A 22,463-nucleotide genomic window follows, 5' to 3' on the forward strand; every position below is an offset into this window, starting at 1 on the left:
TCAGGCACAGAGTGGCCCCCCTGGCTGGGGGCCTACTCTGTAGATTGGCACATCAGACACTTAAAGGGTACCCTGGGTGGGGTCCTACTCTGTAGTTCAGTGCATCAGATGTTTGATGGGCCAGCCTCTCTATTGTTCAGCTGCCTATGCTGGCCTGTGGGGAAAGAGAGGCTATGGTGATGGCTCCACCCACTAAGCGTTACTCTGCAGTATCACCTTGCTTCCATGGCTGCCTGGCTTTCCTCCACAGGCATTTCCCACCACATTCTCCTCCCTCACATCCCCTCAATCCGTCTCTCCACAGTCAACAGCAGCCCTCACCCTGGGATTGCTCCACAATCCCTAAAACTCTAGCTCCCAGCTGCTGCGCCTTCCAGGAGACCAGCATTCCTGTCCAAGGTATGTATGGCTGCGGCAAGGACTGTCTGTTCTCATTCCAGTTAGGCTGCCCCAGATCAGCTGTTTCACTCTCAGCCTTAAGTATTTCTCCTCTGACTAAGACAGTTGCCTCGCTGTGGGAATCGGACCCCTGCTTCAGTTCTTCAACCCGCTGAGCACACGTCCAGTCCTACTAACACTCCTGTTTTTCCCTCTAGTTCGTTTGTCCTACCGAGTTTCTGTGGGTCTATATATTCTTTTCCACTGGTCAGGTACTCCTGTCTGCTCTCAGCTGGTATTCTGTGTGCACTTCTGTGTCTGAAGGTTTATTCCTGATGTATCTGTGGAGAGAGATGTATTCCACATTCACCTACTCCTCTACCATCTTGTTTCTCAAGATTCTAATACATTCTGGTCACATTGATATAATTGATGTGATTCTGAATGCTGGAGAGGTTTTTTTTTTAATTGAAGCAAATATTCCATAATTGATTTAAAGATTAATATGTTCACTGTAAAATTTTGATTATTTGGAAATAATCAGTTCATACAAAAACATGAACTAGAAGTTGTTTGCATATTTCCTCAGTTTTTACCTCACCTAGAAACTAGTGAAGCCATGACCAAATCAATGAGGAAGTATTCTTTCCTCTCATTCTTTCCTTTACATTTCTCCAGTTTCTGAATATTTGATTTATATACCTAAGCATTTTGAAAATATAGGATGGAACATAGTACAGAATTAACTTTTCTGCACTTTGGAAAACATGTCAAAGCAGCTAGCATTTTAATAATTTGGTACATGTGAGCGTGCCAAGGCACTGCAGTTGTGTCTGACTCTGCTGCTGCTAAGTCGCTTCAGTCGTGTCTGACTCTATGTGACCCCAGAGATGGCAGCCCACCAGGCTCCCCTGTCCCTGGGATTCTCCAGGCAAGAACACTAGAGTGGGTTGCCATTTCCTTATCCAATGCATGAAAGTAAAAAGTGAAAGTGAAGTCACTCAGTCGTGCCCGACCCTTAGCGACCCCATGGACTGCAGCCCACCAGGCTCCTCCATCCATGGGATTTTCCAGGAAAGAGTACTGGAGTGGGGTGCCATCGTCTTCTCCATGTCCGACTCTAGCCTGGCCCATAGCCTGTCAGGCTCCTCTGTTCATGGGGTTCTCCAGGCAAGAACACTGAAGTGGGTCCCATGCCTTCCTGCAGGGGATCTTCCTGACCCAAAGACTGAACCCACATCTCTTCCATCTCCTGTATTGGCAGGTGGGTTCTTTGCAACTAGTGCCACCTGAGAATTCCTAGGAACTGGTAACTGTTGTTATATGTTTCCACAAGTCCTGGCCAGTGCTGAGTTGAGCTGATTTAACCTCACTGGAAAGGACTTCCCAGGTGGTGTTAGTGGTAAATAACTTGCCTGCAAAAGCAGAAGACATAAGATACATGGATTACATCCCTGGGTCAGGAAGATCCTCTGGAGGAGGGCATGGCAACCCACTGTGGTATTGTTGCCTGGAGAATCCCATGGACAGAAGAGTCTGGCAAGCTACAGTCCATAAGTTTGCAAGGAGTCGGACACGACTGAAGTGGCTTAGCATCAGCACCAAACTCACTTGAAACCTCAGCAAACCCTGGAGAAAGCCCTGTTCCCGGAGCACAGACAGGGACAGTTTCACATCTTTATGGCTCCATCCCTACTCCAAGACTATGAGTAATGGCTGTGCTTCCTGATTTGCTGGTAAGGTGAAGGTCAGGCACAATCTCTGCACTTTTCCTTAGGTTGCTGCTGCTGCTGCTGCTAAGTCGCTTCAGTCGTGTCCGACTCTGTGCGACCCCATAGATGGCCGCCCACCAGGCTCCCCTGTCCCTGGGATTCTCAAGGCAAGAACACTGGAGTGGGGTGCCATTTCCTTCTCCAATGTGTGAAAGTGAAAAGTAAAAGTGAAGTCGCACAGTCGTGTCCGACTCTTAACGACCCGATGGACTGCAGCCTACCAGGCTTAGCATTAAATGTGTAGGTAAAGCTACAAAGGTTTGGCAAATAAAAACAACCTGGCCAGTGACCCCCTGCACCAGTACTCTGTTTAATGCACCTAGGAATCACCTCCAGGGTCTTTTAAAAGTGCTCATTCTGAGTCAGTGGCTCTAGAAATACCCTGCATTCCTAACAGGCTCCCAGAGGATGTAGATGCTGCTGGTCCACAGGTCAGCCCCCCTTTGAACAGAAGATTCCTTGATGATATTGCAAATTTGCTATTTCATTTGACACGAAAAACATGTCAAAGCAGTTAGCATTTTGACATTCCAAAGGCAATGTCAAAATGGTTTGTAGTAAAGGCTTATATATTAATTAAATCAAAGAGTATGTGTGAAATGATGGGAGATAAAAGACACAGAAGGAGGAGAAAAGAGCATGTAGCAGGGCTATGGAGAAGTCCTTCTGGGAGCATCAGTAGCAGCCTGCACTGCAGGAAGTAGAAGCTTTGGTGAGAGTGTAGGCTGAAGACTCTTAAAGCAAGCATGCATGCGTGCTAAGTCACTTTAGTCATGTCTGACTGTTTGCGACCCTGTGGACCATAGCCTGCCAGGCTCCTCTGTGGGATTCTCCATGCAGTAATACTGAAGTGAGTTGCCATGCCCTCCTCCAGGGGATCTTCCCGACCCAGGGATTGAATGTGCCCGCATCTCTTATGCCTCCTGCATTGATAGGCAGATTCCTCAGCATTAGCACCAGATGAGAAACCTCTTAAAGCTAGAGGAGCTGTCAAATTGGATGTGGGCAACAAAGGGATGGATAAAGAAGATGTGGTGTGTATATATATATATATATACACAATGGAATGTTACTCAGCCAGCCATGCAAAGAATGAAATAATGCCATTTGTAGCAACATGAAGGGACCTAGAGATTATCATAGTAAGTGAAGTCAGAGAAAGAGAAATATCATATATCACTTGTATGTGAAATCTAAAATCTAACACAAATGAACTTATCTCCAGAACAGAAACAGACTCACAGGCATGGAAAACAAACATACAGTTACCAAAGGGGAAAGGGGATGGGAAGAAGGGATAAACTAGGGGTTTGAGATTAACAGATACATGCTACTATATATGGGGAATTGTATTCAATGTCTTGTAATAACCTATAATGGAAAATAAATACATCTATATCTATATATCTAACTGAATCACCAGATCCCTGTTGTACACCTGAAATTACCCAACATTATAAATCAACTATGTGTGGGTATGCTTAGTTGCTCAGTTGTGTCCGACTCTTCATGACCCCATGGACTGTAGCCACCATGCTCCTCTGTCCATGGGGATTCTTCAGGCCAGAATACTGAAATGGTTTGCCATGCCCTCCTCCAGGGGGTCTTCCCAACCCAGGGATTGAAGCCAAGTCTCCCGCATTATAGGTGGATTCTTTACCATCTGAGTCACCAGGACCTAAGAATACTAGAGTGCTTAGCCTATCCCTCCTCCAGGGGAACTTCCTGATCCAGGAATCGAACCAGGGTCTCCTGCACTGCAGGCAGATTCTTTACAACCTGAGCTACCCGGGAAGCCCATAAACCAACCATTTTTTAAAAAAGCAGATGTGGGAATAACTCTGCTAGGATAGTGGTGGAGAGTAGGGAAGAACTGCTGTTCTCTGCTTTAGCTGCAAGCACAGGTGTTGGGAACCTCTTTGAAATGTGCATCCCTGTGTGGGTGTCACATACAGTTGGCTCCGTCACCCCAGAGACAACCACATGCCCTACCATGGAAAGCCACCATTCAGAACCTGTCTTTCTGCAGTCTTGGGAACTCTCAAGATGTACAGTATCAGACCAGCCATGAAGCTGAACCCTGTGTTCTGCACATCTGTATTTTTAATGACATCCCCAACATAACTGGAGAGGCTAGAGAAGTGAATAGTACTTGTCAAAATATGTCTGTTATCAAGAGGGTAAAGCTCCTCCACTCACCTCAGTGGTAGTTGGGCCGCTGAGCTATAATGAACAATTCTTACAGACTGAGGTTTTACTGTATTAGAATTTCAATGAGGCATGGCTTTATGCTGCTTTTTCAAATACATTGAAAATATTCTTTAAGATTCAAGTTAATTTTATTTTCTCATAAAAATAATAAGAGCACATTAAAAAGTACAAAGAAAAGGAAAAGCCCATAATCTACCACTGTTAACATATTAATTTCAGCATTTGGATGATTATTTCCTTTGAGTCTGTGTGCGTGTGTGTAAAATAGTTTTAAGTACATAAAATGCAATATTCCATCCTGTGCTTTATGACTTTACATTGTAAGAATTTCTGAATGTTTTTACAGTCTTAATTAATACTTAAAATGTCTGAATCATTTCTTACTGAGTTAACTAGGCCTCTAAATATTGGTCATTTGGGTTGAAAGAGTCTTAAAGAGCTGTCAGCATTTGGATGTATGTGGGGGAATGGGAACTAGAAGCAGATGAGTAGGAAAAGGAAATGTTCTTTCTTTTTGGTAGCTTCCCCGCCCCCCCCCCACCCCCAGGTTTAAAAATATCTCTAAATCCTAAAGCATGAGACAGTTCTGTTACTTTATTACAGGGATTCACAGAGATAGGTTATTTGAGTTGGTGGGTAGTTATACTTAACATAATGTATTTAATCCAAGGGAATCCCAGGTAACTTAAAAATCAGCCTTCCTTCACCATCTGGCCTTAGTGAAAGACCTAGTAGAAACTTTCCAGCAGATGATTTGCTCCTGGTCTAGAGTGCTGCCTTGGGGTGTGCAGAGAGTGCAGTTGGGGCACAGAGATGAGGTGCTTAGTCCAATTTGAGCCTTATAAAGAGTTCCTGGAAAGAATGAGATCTTAGAATAAGTGTATGTGTGTGTAAGAGTGACCTGACCTAGAAATGTTGAAGGCTCTGGGTAGAGGGACTAGCAGGTGTCATGGGCCTGTCCATCCCCAGAGCTGTCACTGCAGGAGATGGCATGCTTGACAGTCACATGGCTGCCTGCACGGCCCAGGGATCCCGTCCCTACCAGATGATGGGAGAAGTCAGAAAAACAACAGCAACAACAAAACATGTAGATACATTGTAATCTAAGAGAGCCCAGAGGAGAGAAACTTTGCTTAACTACATATGCATCCTTCAGAAATTTTGATCCATGTTTTGGAGGTGACCATATTACCCTCAGCCCCTGAATTCTTATGAGTATGTTGGATCCCTCAGGTTGTTGAGAGGAAAGAAAAGATTGATCATCCTTGCTATATAGTTGATGGTGATACAGTAAGTGTTTAAATGATTGGGATTGTGATTTAAAAGTAAGTTCACTTGGCTACAGTTTGGTGGATGGATTTAAAAGGAAAGGGCAAGACTGAGAAGGCCTCCATTTAGGAGGCTCCTCCTACCTGGATGTGGTCATAGGGGTGTGGAAAAGGGGAAAGAGTTAAAGAACTACTTAGGAGGTAAGATGGGAAAGCTAGAGTGGCTGGTTTGGTGTGCTCTTAGAGGGGTGAGAAGGAATTGTTTGACTCCCAGGTTTTTTGTTGTTGTTCAGTCACTCAGTCGTGTCCAACTCTTTGTGACCCCATGGATTGCAGCATGCCAGGCCTCCCTGTCCATCACCAACTCCTGGAACTTGCTCAAACTCATGACCATCGAATTGATGATGCCATCCAACCTCTGTTGCCTGCTTCTCCTCCTGCCCTCAATCTTTCCCAGCATCAAGATCTTTTCCAGTGAGTTGGCTCTTTGCGTCAGGTGGCCAAAGTATTGGAGCTTCAGCTTCAGCATCAGTCCTTCCAATGAATATTCAGGGTTGATTTCCTTTAGGATTGACTGGTTTGATCTCCTTGCTGTCCATGGGACTCTCAAGAGTCTTCTCCAGCACCACAGTTTGAAAGCATTGATACATTATGTTTTCAACATATGAATTTTTGGGGGACACAAGTGTTCAGACTATAGCAAGTCTCTGGCTCTTTACTTAGAGAACAGATGAGGGTCAAATGCTTCTGCTGCTGCTGCTACTGCTGCTAAGTTGCGTCAGTCATGTCCAACTCTGTGCGACCCCCATAGACAGCAGCTCACCAGGCTCCTCCATCTGTGGGATTCTCCAGGCAAGAATACTGGAGTGGGTTGCCAGTTCCTTCTCCAGTGCATGAAAGTGAAAAGTGAGAGTGAAGTCGCTCAGTCTGACTCTTCGCGACCGCATGGACTATAACCCACCAGGCTCCTCTGTCCATGGGTTCTCCAGGCAAGTGTACTGGAGTGGGTTGCCATTGCCTTCTCTGCAAATGCTTCTAGATACCTGATTTCAACTAGTCATTGTGTATTACTATGCTAATCACTGTAGTTTGCTTCCCAAGTTGACAAGATTCACCAAATATTTTAATAAAGAAATATAAAGGCAATACTATAGAATAAACTTTAGGAAAGGGTTTCACAAAGGGAATAAAACAAGAAGACATTGGGTTATGAATGTGATGACAGATTTTTAAAAGTTAATGACTCAGTAGCTTTTTATTGGAAAAGATTGAGATCAGGAGGAGAAGGGGGTGACAGGATGAGATGGTTGGATGGCATTACTGACTCAATGAACATAAGTTTGAGCAAACTCTGGGAGATAGTGAATGACAAGAAAGCCTGGAATGCAGCAGTTCATGGAATCACAAAGTCAGACGTGACAGTGACTGAACAACCACAAGCTTTTTATTGAGTGTATACTATAATATGCTAGGCTCTTAACTGGGTTTCAGGATACAATCCTGAGGAAAAAATATGTGACATCTCTGCCTCCTTAGAGTTTGCTCTCCAGCTGGGGCAAGGACAGGGCAGGCCTCGGCACAGATATGTATCTAGGGGTGTGATGGATGACTGTAAAGTGACTACCAATGCAGTCTTATCACAAAGAAGTACATGTTGGGATGAGACCGCAGGAGTGTTGGCTGGCCATGTCTTGGCCAGAGAAGATTCCCATAGTAATGGCAGAGAAAGAGTTCACAAAGCAAATGGGCTGTGAGGATGGGTGAATAGTTAGCAGGAGGCTGTTAGTCATTTAGCAAATTGTTTACTGAACTTGGACCATGTGTTAGGCACAGCCTTAGGTGTTGGGAATCATTTGTGAATAACCCAGGCAAAAATTCCTGCCTCATGAGACTTATTGGCAGTTTGGACTAGGATGATGGTAGAGGGATTAGAGAGAAGTGGCCTGATAGGAACAATGTTTAGGAGTTAAAATTGATAGTTCTTGGGGGAAGGAATTAATATAGCTGAGGGAGGAAGCTGTCAAGGTGATTCTTAGGTTTCTGGCTTGTATAACCAGATGGGTGGCAGTCCAGTCATTGAACATGGGAACTCTGGTGTGGGGTAAGATTAATTTGAACATTCAAGGTTTGAGGTGCCTTTGAGATATCCAAGTGCAGATGTTAAATGAGCAGTTATGTACATGAGTCTAGAACTCAGAAGTAAGGTTTAGGCCATTGAAACATGTTTGTCAGGTATCTGCATTCAGGCAGTAATTGAAGGGGTGGGTAGGGAGGAGATTGCTTATGGTATGAGAAGAAATGAACCAAACTTAAATCTTTTTTTTTTAATGTGTTTCTCAAAATCAGACTACATTATACTGCTTTTAATTGGCATGTGGATTTTAATGTGAGTGCCCATGTATTCCCTTAGGTGTAAAAAACAAAATAAAACTTGGTTTCACCTTTTGCTGTATGTGAGTAGTTTATAGGTGAAAAAAGAAAATACTCAAATTTTAACACAGCAGCAATAATTCTAGGCAGAGCTATGAGAATAAAATTCCAGGTTCATTACCTAATAAGATTTGCTATTTCCTTGAATTTATAATCTAACACCTCTTTGAGAAACATCAGTGGTAGGTAAATAATGTGTCAGAATTATTCAATGAGGCTGACAAAATTAAATTGGCTGACATTTTCCCCAATAATATTCAAGGCAGGTAAAGATTTCTCAGCAGAACAATGACCTAATGAATGTGAGCCAAAGAATGAGAATTAGAAATAGGAGACAAAAAGGAGATGAATAAAACCTATCACCCATAGGGCGCATCATTTCTGTTGCTTTTTGTATTCATAGAAGAGTTCTAGAAGGTTAATCTTCTATTAGCCACTTTAAAAATACATTTTCCTAGTTTTTAATTATAATTAATTTACTTTTCTATTAAATGTTGACCTTTCTTGCCACTTGAGTTTCAGTTTTGTCATCAGTAGTCACTTAGAATATTTTCCTCTGAAACAAAGCCCTTGCTGACATTTAGTTTAATTTCTCCTTGGCGATTGCGGGAAAAAGTAACACAAATGCAAATAAATCCTCATGCTTAACAATCTAATTTTAAAAATGTCCATGGAAAAACTAAATGTTCCTTTAAACATTCATGAGAAAAATTCTTCTTTTTTTTGTGGTGGGTATTCTGGTTGGAATTAGAAATATATTAGGAATGGAACAGTGTTATAAATAGAACATTGCTATGGTTCATACTTAAAATGTGCACACAGCATTTTTCCCCTTTAGCTTTATTGCATATAGGTTTTAAGTTAGAGATACCTTGATAACAAGTGAAATTTTGATGCAATGGTGATTGTCTCTGTATACAAATGACTTCAAATAAGCCTTCTCCTACCCCGTCCACTCTACTTGATTGTTAATATTTCCTTCTGGGACTTTCCTGGTGGTACACTGGATAGGAATTTGCCTTCCAATGCAGGGGACAAGGGTTTGATCCCTGGTTTGGGAGGATCGCATACACCACAGGGCAAAATGAGCCAGCAGACCACAACTCCTGAGCCTGCATACTGCAGCGCTGAAGCTGGTGCACCTAGAGCCTGTGCTCCATCACGAGTGAAGCCGGCATGCTGCAGCCAAGAGTAGCCCCCTGCTTGCTGCAACTAGAGAAAGCCTGCATACGGCCACGAAGACCCAGTGCAGCCAAAAAAATTAATGAATTAAAAAAATTTTATTTTCTTCTGATTAGTTTGTTCAAAGCTTCCTTTTACTCTATCTACAGGTAAAACAACAACAACAAAATAGCAATTCAGCCCAAAAAAGTAGACTTTGCTATAGTGATATAAATTTTTTTGTAGACTATTTTTTAAAATTTTCAAATAGGATGCTTGATGAAGATGATTGCTTTTGTAAAAATGAAATGAAGTTGAACTTTGGGCTATTCTGAAGTGAAATGACTGGTTCTTTGTTTCTGTCTCCACCTACCCTTTTAGAGAATTCAAAAGTAGACTCAGTATATTTGCATCCATTCCAGTGTATTCTTTTTCTACCAGTACACATTTCTAACTAGAATCTCTAGAAAAGTGTGAAGGGCCTACTACAGGCAAAGGAGATAGATTTCTGTGCGATGCATGGTCTCTTTCCTCTCTCAGTTTTAGTTTATTTTTCTTTCCTGAGTGAGAGGAAAGATAGGGTGGAGGGAGGAAGCCTTTGTTCCTTCACTGCTGAGTTGGAGGAAGAAGTTCACTTGAAAGAAGCTCACTTCATAGCTGAGTGCAGTGAGTATCAGGAGGACCATGGTGAGACCTCTTCTCCTCCAGCATCACCTGTGGCCCACGGTGGGAAAGAGATGCTCAGTAACCCAGGACACGAGCGCTTCTTTCTCTTAGACATTTTCCTTTCTTTTAGATTTTCACTTTGCTCAAGACAAAAGCAGGTAAAAGTCTGAGTGAGGCCAGTATTCAAATTCTTACCTGTTTTTATTCTGCAGTGTAAGTTATGAACTTGGTAGGACGCTGATTATCCTATTCGTCTTATGCTGATCTTTACTCGAGCCAAAGATGTATTTACTTCACTCCTTCTTAAGCAACAGAAGAATTCTAGAGCAGCAGCAGTTGTTTTATTTGCTTGACCTTTCCCAGCAGCCTGGGCTCAGTGGACCCAAGGTCACCCTTTAGAGTGTATGCAGTTAGCTAGGATCTGGGGAGGTGGGAGGTGTCTTCTGGGAGCCTTGAGAAGCCTGAGCCCAGGACTTTCACTGGGCCCAGTTTGTCAAAAAGATCCAGACTAGAAGGCTTGCTTCTCTTCTCCATGGTTAAAGGGTACTCTGAATGGTTATTGCATTGTTAGTATCACTAGAGTACACAGCTTTGTGTTCGGGCTGATAGGTTATAAAAAAGATAGGCTGCAACTTGTGTCTTGTTTTATATAGGAAACAGTGAGGGAAAGTTCCACTGAATAATAAACATCAGTATTGATTTAATGTGAAAAAAAACTTTTAAAAAGCCAGAAGGAAGGAAGGAAAATATATTTTGCACCTTTATTTTCACACCAGAGAGAAAATCCTTCTTGTCAGTTTGTGTGAATTCTTCTATTTGTATAAACAAACAGATATACCTGTATGTCACATACGTGCATACATTTGCATGTATACACAACAATAGGACTGTGTGTCATTCTGCAAGCTGATTCTTTTTACTCAGTGTATGATGAATATTCTCTAGTGTCACTATTAAGGATTAGCTATTGTTTGTGATAGTTGAATGGTTTTCTTTCTCTAGCATGTGTGTACTCTAATTCATTTGACTATTATTTTTATTGATGATGATTTAGAAGGGGTCTAGTTTTTTCAACTCTTAATGCTGTAATAAATATTCTTACCTGCATGTTTCTGCCTTTATTTCTGTAATGCAGAATTCCAAATGGTGTTTAAATTGTTTATTTTTATTATTTTTAACCTTTTAAAATTATTTATTTATTTATGGCTATGTTGGGTCTTTGTTGCTACGTGTGGGCTTTCTCTAGTTGTGCCGAGCAGGGATAACTCTCTAGTTGTGGTGCATTGGCTTTTCATTTTGGTAGCTTCCCTTATTGCCGAGCATGGGCTCTAGGCACGGGGGCTTCAGTAGTCATGGCCCATGGGCTTAGTCGCCCTGCAGCATGTGGAATCTTCCCAGACCAGGAAGAACCCATGTTGAACCCATGTCCCCTGCATTGGCAGGTGCGTTCACCCCTGGACCATCAGGGAGGTTCTAAATTGTTTGTTTTTGATATTGAAAAATATTTCTTTTTTACCCTCCAAAACATTGAACCAGTTTATACTCCCACAAAGGTGTACAATAAAGATATGAATTGCAGAACATAGTTGAAGTGCTGTAGAAAGATCATGGTTATATGTCATATTTTGATGGCACTTTATATTTTATAATCCTCTTCCAATCTGATTTCTCACAACCACCATATGGTATGGTTTTATATCTGCATTTATATGGATTGCTTTGAATCTGTAGATGGCTTTGGGTAGTTTTTTAATAGTACTCTTCCATCTACTCTTCCATGAACTCCATTTTTCTGTGTCTTCTTCAGTTTCTTTATCAAAGAAATCTTGTACAAATCTCTCACCTCCTTGGTTATACTTGATGCTGTTGTAAATGAGATTGCTTTCTTAATTTCTCTTGCAGGTAGTTTGTTTTTAGTGTATAGAAACATGACTGATTTTGTGTATTGATTTTGTATCCTGAAACTTGCCTGAGTTTATTTGTTAGTTCTAATAAACTAAGTCTTTAGAATTTTCTCTAAGATCATGTCATCTGCAACAGCAATGATTTTACTTTTTTCTTTCCCATTTGATTACCTTTTATTTATTTATTTATTTTTTTTCTTGCCTGTTTGCTGTGGCTTGGACTTCCCAGTACTATGTTGAATTGGTAAGAGTGGGCATCCTTGTCTTGTTCCTGATCTTAGAAGGAAGGCTTTTCACTCTTGAGTTTGATATTAGCTGTGGGTTTTTCATATATGCCCTTTATTAAATTGAGGTACATTCCTTATATACCTAATTTATTATGAGTTTTTATCTTGAAAAATACCTTGAATTTTGTCAAGTGCTTTTTCTGTATCTGTTGAAATGGTCATATGTGTTTTATCCTTCATTCTTTTAATGTTTGCATATGTTGAATCATCCTTGCATCCCAGGAATCAATCTCACTTGATCATAGTGTATGATCCTTTTAATGTGGTCCTGAATTCTGTTTGCTAGTATTTTGTTGAGGATTTTTGCATCTGCGTTTATCAGGTATGTGTGTTAGTCTCTCAGTCATGTCTTGACTCTTTGCCACCCTATGGACTGTAGCCCACGAGGCCTCTGCCCATGGAATTCTCCATTTAAGAATACTGGAGTGGATAGCCATTCCCTTCTACAGAGATCTTCCCAACCCAGGGATTGAACCTGCTTCTCCTGCATTGGCAGATGGATTCTTTACCATTTAAACAACCAGGGAAGTCTCTTATCAGGGATATTGGTTTATAAATTTTATTTTCTTGTAGTATCTATGTCTGGCTTTGGTATCAGGGTAATGCTGACCTTATAAAATGAGTTTGAAAGTATTATTTCCTCTTCAGTATTTTGGAAGAGTTTGAGAAGGACTGATATTAATTCTTTAAATGTTTAATAGAATTCACTAGTGAAGCTCTCTGGTCCTGGGCTTTTGTTTGTTGGGAGATTTAAAATTACTGATTCAATCTCCCTGCTCATTGTTGGTCTGTTCAGATTTTTTATTACTTTTTGATTTAATGTTGGTAAGTTGTGTGTTTCTAGGAATTTGTCCATTTCTTCTGAATTATCTAGTTTTTTTGACATTTAATTCCTCATACTTAAAATGAGGATTTTACTAGTAATAGTCTCAGAGTTGCTGTGAAATTTTTTAAAAGCTGATTTATACCAAAACTGCTTAAGACATTCTTCGACACTCTGCTTTCTAGAAAAAGTCAGGAGAAAAGAAGTTATTCTCTTTAAGAATACACATTCCTGCTTTGAATACTGATTAAATATCTTGATATGCTTCTAACTACTTAAAAACAAAATCTAGGAGGAAGGGAACATGGCTGTTCCTATGGCTGATTCTTGTTGGTTTGACAGAAAACAACAAAATTCTGTAAAACAATTATCATTATCCTTCAATTAAAAAATAAATTAAACAAAATATAAATGTTGTATTTTTGCATATCCAGTGTTTTATTCCAAATGTGTAACTAAAAAGGTAGAGATTTTTAACTTTCTGATTATTTTTCTGTTTACATATGGAATATTCTGTGAAAGGAAGTATAGATGTTAAACATACTGATCTTATGATTGACAGCTTAATTTGATAAAAATTTTCCAGGATATGAGTGTATTCCAATGAGAACCAAGTGTTCCATGATGGAAGTAGTCCATGTAATCAGCTTGCCACCAGATGGCTGGTGGGTACCCCAGAGAAAGATGCCACATTTACTGAGTCAAGTTTTGGCCTTAATGTTATCACATTGATACTAAGTGGATATAGCCATAGCCATTTTGGTGAGTGAAAATCCATGTTGTGGAGCCCACGTACAACTTCCAACCATACTCCACGGCCACTTTGTTCGTAATCCCTTTTGAGAAGAACAACAGTAGAGAAAAAGGTTGGTTGACCTTTGTCTACCTGATTATTTAGCTCCATATGTGTGAAGTTGCTATTTGGTGAGCATTTATATGGCCAACCAAACCATTAGCTGCAGTCCATAAATGAGTGTAAATCAGTCCCTCTGGCATGTCTCCTTCAAGATGAACAACCTGGTACAAAACAAAATGGCCTCTGTGGGTACAATAGCTGTGTACCAGATGCCAGTGAATGTGCTGATTTCTCCAGCAGAGAAGTCACATCTGGCACAGTATCTGCACTCTCCAAGATCCTTCTGCTTTTCTTAAAGGCCAGATAGGCAAGCTGAATATGAATGTGTTAGGAATCATCACCTTCATCCTTTCAGTCCTTAAGACCATTTCCTCACCTTTGTCACATCTGTGTTTTACCAAGTATAGAGTGGTTACTGCTTACTGCTCAGTCAGCGCGCAATGGAAAGCATGACATTCTATGGAATGGAGAGGCAGTCAAGGTCCCTGTGGACTAGATTATAAGTGTGTGCTGGGAGCTGATAGAGCCCTGAGGTAGGGTAGTAGGGTGCCAGCTGGAGCCAAACTGCTCAGGTATTCTTTGCTAGCACATATAAAGAAAAAAACTAATATGTTTTTGCCCATCAACAGCTATGTACCAGATGCCAGTGAATGTGCTGATTTACTCCAGCAGAGAAGTCACATTTGGTATAGTATCTGCACTCTGCAAGATCCGTCTGCTTTTCTTAAAGGCCAAATCGGCAAGCTGAATATGTCTGTGTTAGGAATGACGGTGGTGACCTTCATCCTTTCAGTCCTTGATAGTGACCCTAATCTACAGTCTCTTGGTTGCAGCATGTGGGATCTAGTTCTCTGACCAGGGATTGAACCCAGTCCCTCAGCATTGGGAGGGGGGAGTCTCAGCCACTGGACCACCAGGGAAGTCCCCTGTTTTCCTCTTATTCAAGAGGTTCTAGATCTGTGTATTAGTTCAAGTTTGGGAATTGATTGAGGGGTGGCATTTTTCTATTTTATAGTTTTGCTCCTTATATAGAAAAAGTAGGACTTGGTAGGTTTGTAACTATTTCTCTCTTAGAAATACCATGATCAAGCACCAATGATCTCTGCAAGTTAGACTATTCCGATTTCAGCCTTTGCTTGCTGCCCATGTTGGTAAGCATGCTATCTCATCTTTTGTTGAGTACTGTCACTGAGCCCCTGCCACTCTGGGATACTATGATCCCCATTCAGTTTAGGAACCCATTTCTTGGGTGGCACCATTGCCTGTTGTCATTCCTGGTCTGCAGAGAATAGCGGCTATAGAGATCTTCAAGTATGCTGGTGATCCTTTGAACCAGTGTATCTCAGCATCGGTGAAGGCAGTGCCCTCTGGATCCTACCAGGTGATATAGTTATAGGCAGGTGAGCAGGTCTTACATGATAAATCCAGGTCAGCATTCCTATCTGCTGAAGTCTTTGCATAGCTCCCTGTTTACCAAGGAGGTAGTGTCATCTCATTTTTATGTAGTGTAGGTTAACTTCAGAACCAGGCGTCCATCAACCAAGTGAACAAACTGTTAGAGCCATTTTCAGCTGTTTGACATAGCACAGAAAATCCAGAATCTCAGTTTAGTGTGCCCATATTAAAAATTTTGATCTATTCTAACATTATATTCCTTCCAACCTGATTTAATACCCTCTGCATCTATTTTCATACCTATTCCCTGGTTTCTGTCTATATAAATTGGAATTATCTTGCATATCTTTTGATATAAATTTTCTTTCTTTCTCGTTCACAGTTCACACTACACACTGGATTCTGCTGGGACTTGATTCTGGTTGTAGGTCTAGAAGCAAGAGAGATAGTTGGGGCAGGGTCCTAAGGAAGGCCAAAGTCCCTGGCAAGATGCCATTGTAGGTAAGGCTCTTACTGATTCTTCAGGCAAGGAGAGACCAACCTCATCAAGCAAGGAGGAAGAGCTGTTACTATTGGCAGATAAAACTGCAGCACATGGTCCTCAGCCTCAGCTTCATAAAAATCCCCTTGGACAGCAAGGAGATCAAACCAGTCAATCCTAAAGTGAATCAGTCCTGAATATTCATTGAAAGGACTGATGCTGAAACTGAAGCTCCAATACTTTTGCCCCTAATGTGAAGAACTAACTCACTGGAAAAGACCCTGATGCTGGGAAAGATTGAAGGCAGGGGCAGAATGGGATGACAGAGGATGAGATGAGATGGATGGCATCACCGACTCAATGGGCATGAGTTTGAGCAAGCTCTGGGAGTTGGTGATGGACAGGGAAGCCTGGCATGCTGCAGTCAATGGGATCACAAAGAGTTGGACATGACTGAGTGACTGAACTGAACTGAGTCTTATCCCAGCTTTCAGGCCCCTCTGCTTCCCAGCCAGAATCCTAACTTTAACTGAAGAGACTCTGTAAGTTTGGGAATTCAATTTGCATTGCAATATTGCCACCCATAGGATTAGACTTCTAGTTTTAGAAATCCCATCTCTGGGGCAGTAGGAGATAAGTTTTCTTCACTGTGGTCACTGTGGTCTGGCTCTTCCTCTAATCCTTGAGATTGGAATTTAACGTTCTCAATTGAATTTTTTCTTTCCTCTGGAAATTCAAATTCCAGGCCCCACCCTGGACTACAGACTTAGAAACTTGGGGTTTGGGCCCCCCGTTTTAATAGGCTTTTCAGGTGATTCTTATGCATGCTCAACTTTGAGAACCGCTAATGTGGAACAACACCTTCAAAATTCTCAGAGAAAATTATTTTCAACTGAGAATTCTAAGCCAAGACAGTTAATGTGGATAAAAATAAAGACAGACACATATAAGGACTCAAAATTTATGTCCCTTGTGTTCTTTATTCAAAAACAATTGGTTCATGGAAACAAGGAAGTCAACAAAGGAAGCAATGAAGTGGAAGAGAAAGGACCTAAGAAATATGGAAGCCAAGAGCCCAAGGCAAAAAGGAGGATTCCAAGATGATAGTAAAGAGATGCTTCCTGCTGGCTTCTGTGCAACTGACCCAGTGTCACTCCAGGGAGGCACATAAAGCCGAATGAATAACTTCAAGATAAAATATGTAGCTGATATATCTAACCTTCCAAAATGTGATACTTCTAGATGTAAAATCTGTCTGGTAGAGCAGATTAAACAAACAGGTATTTAAAAAAAATAAAATTAGAAGTATATAAATTATTAATTCTATAAAATACAAAATTTATACAGGAAAGAAAAATCTTTTTGGCTTATCAGTAAATATACTATTTGTGCAAATATATTAATAGATGCACTAACTTCTGCTGTTCTTCGGAATTTTCAAATAAATATTTTGGTAGTATGAAGAGATAAGAAGTAAGTTGGGAGGTGCTATGGCAGCTAAACCTTTACTATCCTAATAGGAAATCAGGAGTTCATATATAATATTGATTAAAGTATCAATTTCTTCATGTTATTTAGGTACATAAGTACTTTTGAAAAAAAACTTAAAAATAGTTAAAAATGGCTACCTCTAAAACCAGATGTGGAATGTGAAAGGTAGTATAAGATTTGACTGTCATTTTAAAACTCAATTTGATGATTTTTTAAATGAAATTATGTGCATATAACATAAATAATAAAAAGAGAAAAGAAGAAATTCTCTGATTTGATAAAACATAATGCAAATAAGGGCTTCCCTGGTGGCTCCGCAGTAAAAACTTCTCCTGCAGTGCAGGAGATATGGGTTCCATCCCTGGGTTGGGAAGATTCCCTGGAGGAAGGCATGGCAACCCACTCCAGTATTCTTGCCTGGAGAATCCCATGGATAGAGGAGCCTGGAGGGCTACAGTCCTTAGGGTCACAAAGAGTTGGACACGACTGAAGCAACTAAGCATGCATGCACGCAGTGCAGATTAGTTTACCATGTATGTATTGAGCTGTGTGCAAAGCATAGTAGTCATAGGAGACAATGAGATTTATAAAATCAATCTGCCTTCTAAGGAGAATATACTCTTTTCAATGAAACAAATATCTAAAGCACTGAAATAGCAGTTTAAGACTGAAGGATGAAGACTGCAAGAATTCTGTGGCCTTCACTGCCCATTCCAGCCCCTGTAAGTTGCTTCAGTCGTGTTCAACTCTGTGTGACCCCATAGACGGCAGCCCACCAGGCTCCCCCGTCCCTGGGATTCTCCAGGCAAGAACACTGGTGTGGGTTGCCGTTTCCTTCTCCAATGCGTGAAAAGTGAAAGTGAAGTCGCTTAGTCGTGTCCGACTTTAGCGACCCCATGGACTGCAGCCCACCAGGCTCCTCCATCCATGGGATTTTCCAGGCAAGAGTACTGGAGTGGGGTGCCATTGCCTTCTCCGTTCCAGCCCCTGAAGCCCCATTAATTGTGACATCTTGGCATTCTCCAAACATGAAACACTTAACAGTATCACTAACCTGATTGCCCCTGCGTTGTTTCTGTAGATACTTGACACAAGAGAAAGAATCATAAATTCAATAATTTCTGCCATATCTGAGGTTTACACGTGGGGTGTGTATATGTATGTATGTGTGTATGAATATATATATAAACGTGCACCTTCACATATAATTTTAATTTTTTCTTGGAATATGTAATAAGAGTACCCAACAAATGGCAAATAAAGACTAGTTCAGATTAAACATTAGGACTGCTAAGCAAGTATTACCAACCTAAGCTAATTTTCTACTGTTCTTATGTTGCTACTGTCCCATTTCCTCTGGAAATGCAAATTTTAAGTATAAAACTTTGATTTAGTCTACTGTGAAATTCAAAGAAACTGCAGGTCACAATGTACTTGATAAGAATTTCTAAGAGGAAAGAATCTTTTGACATAGTTACAATGAGTATTCAGAAGTCCTAATTTTTCAGCCAGGAGTACAATGAATGAAGAGCATATAGATACCAGGGCAAAAGCGTTATTAAGTTCATGTATGTTAAGCTCTCTGACATTAGAAATTTCAGATCTTCCTCAGTGTTTACCTTAACATTGCTTTTATGTAAGCCTTTCATAGACTCTTTATATATTTGGGAAATTCAACTTTTATATTTAATGGGTACTGAAAAGCTGATTGGAAGCTCTGTGTGCATGGGTTGGGCTTGACAGTAAATGGGCTTCAGTATACAAGGTAACTGGGCACCAAGCTGGCATTTTTCTTGAGGCTCCATGAAAGGTTAGTATCTAGAGTATTTTTTTTTCCTCTGGGAGTTTTTAATTACTGGAAAAGATGAGTGCTTCAGTCCTGCCTGGTAATGTATGCCTGGCTGCTGGCCTCTGGCAACAGGGTGGAGAAGGGGGCTAGGTTCTCATGCTGAATGTATAGACACCCATCCAGTCCTGCTGTGATCAGCCGTGCCCTGATTCGCTAAAGTTTTGTGCTTATTGGCTTCAGTTGTGCCAGCGACTTGGGCTGCTGGCATGGGGGTATCTTCTTTCATATGTTTGCTGGAGATGAGCCACAAACCTAGAGTGGGGTTCCAATAGCTCTGTATATAGATTTTTCAGTCAATTTCCCAGTTTTCTGCCCCATCCAAACTTAAAGTACTTCCTGGTATCTCCTCCCCTACAGCTTCTCTGGGGATCTACAGAGTTTTTCAGCTTCTAAGCATATTTCTTAGGAAGTATTGAAGATAAAAAGTTCTTTGTTCTGCTCTGTTCAGTTACCACACCACCATCTGCCTTTGCCTTAAAACATTTACAAAAACTCTTATCCATTGATGCATCTTTCATATCCCTATACTGTCATTTCAGTGTAATTTTGAGAAGCAGGGTCTATGGTTCGTTTGTCTAGTTTAAGCAGAAATTCAGGAATCATTTGTTCATCAGTGTTTCTCCAGTGCCTCGCTCGTTTTTATTGTTCAGTAACTCAGTCATGTCCTACTGTTTGCGATGCCATGGACTGCAGTATGACAGGCTTCCCTGTCTTTTCACCGTCTCCTGGAGCTTGCTCAAACTCATGTCCATTGAGTCAGTGAGGCCATCCAACCATCTCTTCCACTCTTGTCCCCTTCTCCTCCTGCCTTCAATCTTTCCCAGCATCAGGATCTTTTCTGATCAGGACATCTGCATATATTCCTTTATGCTTGACTGGTTTGATCTCCTTGCTGTCCAAGGGACACTCAAGAGTCTTCTCCAACACCACAATTCAGAAGCATCAATTCTTCAGTGTTCAGCCTCCTTTTTGATCCAACTGTCACATCCATACATGACTACTGGAAAAATCATAGCTTTGACTAGATGGACCTTGGTCGGCAAAGTAGTGCCTCTGGTTTTTAATACACTGTCTAGGTTTGTCATAGCTTTTCTTCCAAGGAGCAAGCGTCTTTTCATTTTGTGGCTGCAGTCACTGTTTGCAGTGATTTTGGAGCCCAAGAAAATAAAGTCTGTCACTGTTTCCATTGTTTCCTGATCTACTTCCCATGAAGTGATGGGACCAGATGCTTTGATCTTTGTTTTTTTAATGCTGAGTTTTAAGCCAGATTTCTCACTCTCTTTTACCTTCATCAAGAGGCTCTTTAGTTCCTTTTCGCTTTCTGCCATAAGTGTGGTGTTATCTGCATATCTGAGGTTATTGATATTTCTCCTGCCAATCTTGATTCCAGCTTGTGCTTCTTCCAGCCCAGCATTTTGCATGACATACTCTGCATGGAAGTTAAATAAGCTAGGGTGACAACATAGAGCCTTGATGTACTCCTTTCCCAATTTGGAACCAGTCCGTTGTTCCATGTCCAGTTCTTACTGTTGCTTCTTGACCTGCAAACAGGTGTCTCAGGAGGCAGGCAGGCTCATAGTAGGCTCTGAAATAAATATTTGATGGATGAATAATTGAGTGAATTGAGTTAGAAGTTTTTAAAACAGCAGTAAAATATTGTGACTGTATATGCACATAGAACAACCTAAAAGGCATCTTTTACAATAAATTTTTGTTTTGGCTCTGTTTGGTTTTGGTTTTGTTCTCAGCATGGTCTAGAAAATAAGAGTTTTAGAAAGCTAAGTGTGTGCTCCTTCAGGATGGATATATTTACTTTTTTAGTCAAGCAGTTACAGCTGTTACTTTAGGCTTAAAGATACACATTTGCCTAAGATATACATTTATGATTTTTCTCTAGAGATAGAACCATATTGAGGCTGAGGTATGCAGTAAGCACAGTCTTTATGCTTATTTGTATGTATATTTGTGAAGTTATAAAGAGACTTGGGCTGATTATATAGTTATAAAGAGACTTTCCCCACGGTCCTTTGTGGTTAATAAAGTTTGAGAGTCACTGGCTTAGTGGAGCATCTTATCCAGGTATGTTTTCCTTAGAAAATATACCTGTTTGTAGAGACAAAGAAATTAAGCTATAACAGTGAAGTGAAGTGTTAGTCACTCAGTTGTATCAGACTCTTTGTGACTCCATGGGCTGTGGCCTGCCAGGCTCCTCTGTCCCTGGGATTCTTCAGGCAAGAATATTGGAGTGGGTTGCCATTCCCTTTTCCAGGGGGTCTTTCCAACCCAGGAATTGAACCCAAGTCTCCTGCAGTGTAGGTGGATTCTCTATCATCCGAGCTGGTATGAGTGAAGCCCATAACATTGAAAGTATATAGTAAAATTAATATTTTGAACAAATAGGTGAATATTCTTATTCATATGGTTAGCCCTGGACAGCAAATTGGGGATTGTGGAGAGATAGGAATATGTTAGAGAGCCCATGATTTGGTTAAAGTGCTGGATCTTGGGTCTCACAAATGAAATGCTTCTACCCTCTATACTACAAGAAATGAATAAATGGACTTCTGGCACTTACTCCTAAAATCATTCAGTAATTGTAAGTTCAAATAATGAAAATTATGGCATCATCTTAAACAATTAATATGGGGCTTCCCAGGTGGTGCTAGTGGAAAAGAACCTGCCTGGCAATTCAGGAGACACAAGAGACACAGGTTTGACCCTGGGTCAGGAAGATCCTTTGGAGAAGGCATGACAACCCACTCCAGTATTCTTGCCTGGAGAATCCCATGGACAGAGAAGCCTGGGAGGCCACAGTCCATTGAGTTGCAAAGAGTCAGACACGGCTAAAGTGACTTAGCACACACACATGCATGCAAACTACTGTGTAATTCGCCCATCCCCAATCTTTGGATTTGTTAAAGGAATCTACACAGACATCCAGTGAGAGTTCTTTATAATTAGAAAGGTTAAAGTTACCTCTCCAGTAAGGAAGGAAAAACCTACATCACAAAAGTAGGTTAGGAAGATAATAGATTAAGAAAGTTGTTTACAGAAAACTCACGGGTTACAGGAATTGTTAAGAAGTTGGGGGTAAGGAGAAGAGAAAGGTGATAAGAAGCTTTTTGGAGCAAGAAGTGAAATATCTTTGTAAGTTTTCTAGAGTGCATTCTTCTTCACACCTGAATATTTTCCCAGTCATCTTCTTTAGAATCCTTTATTTCTTGGTTGACATTTTAATCAAGTTGCTGGCATTACAGTAAGGTTGATCTTAGGAAAAAGAAATTGAGAAGATAGAAGTATTTGTTTCAGAAAATAAAGGATGGAAATGGGTGGGCATGGGAAAGAAGAGAGAATATGAGGATCAAAGAGAGCTTTGGAAAAAGAAAGGAAGTCTTCAAAATATGACCAAGACATTTTACAGATAATTTTTCTTCTTTTCTTGAAGAACTTCTTCAGTAGAGTGGTAGGATTCTGGGAAAAAACACAAATAA

The 22,463-nt window shown here is 40.8% G+C and overlaps 1 protein-coding gene across 1 annotated transcript in view; it reads left to right on the forward strand.

Annotated features, from left to right (window-relative positions):
* The window catches only part of GPR63 (G protein-coupled receptor 63), a 67,598-nt gene that overhangs the window by 39,082 nt on the left and 6,053 nt on the right, over positions 1 to 22,463 (forward strand). The gene's annotated exons all lie outside the window — the stretch shown is intronic.

The sequence above is a fragment of the Bos javanicus genome, chromosome 9 (genome assembly GCF_032452875.1).
Source record: "Bos javanicus breed banteng chromosome 9, ARS-OSU_banteng_1.0, whole genome shotgun sequence".
Taxonomy (NCBI): domain Eukaryota; kingdom Metazoa; phylum Chordata; class Mammalia; order Artiodactyla; family Bovidae; genus Bos; species Bos javanicus.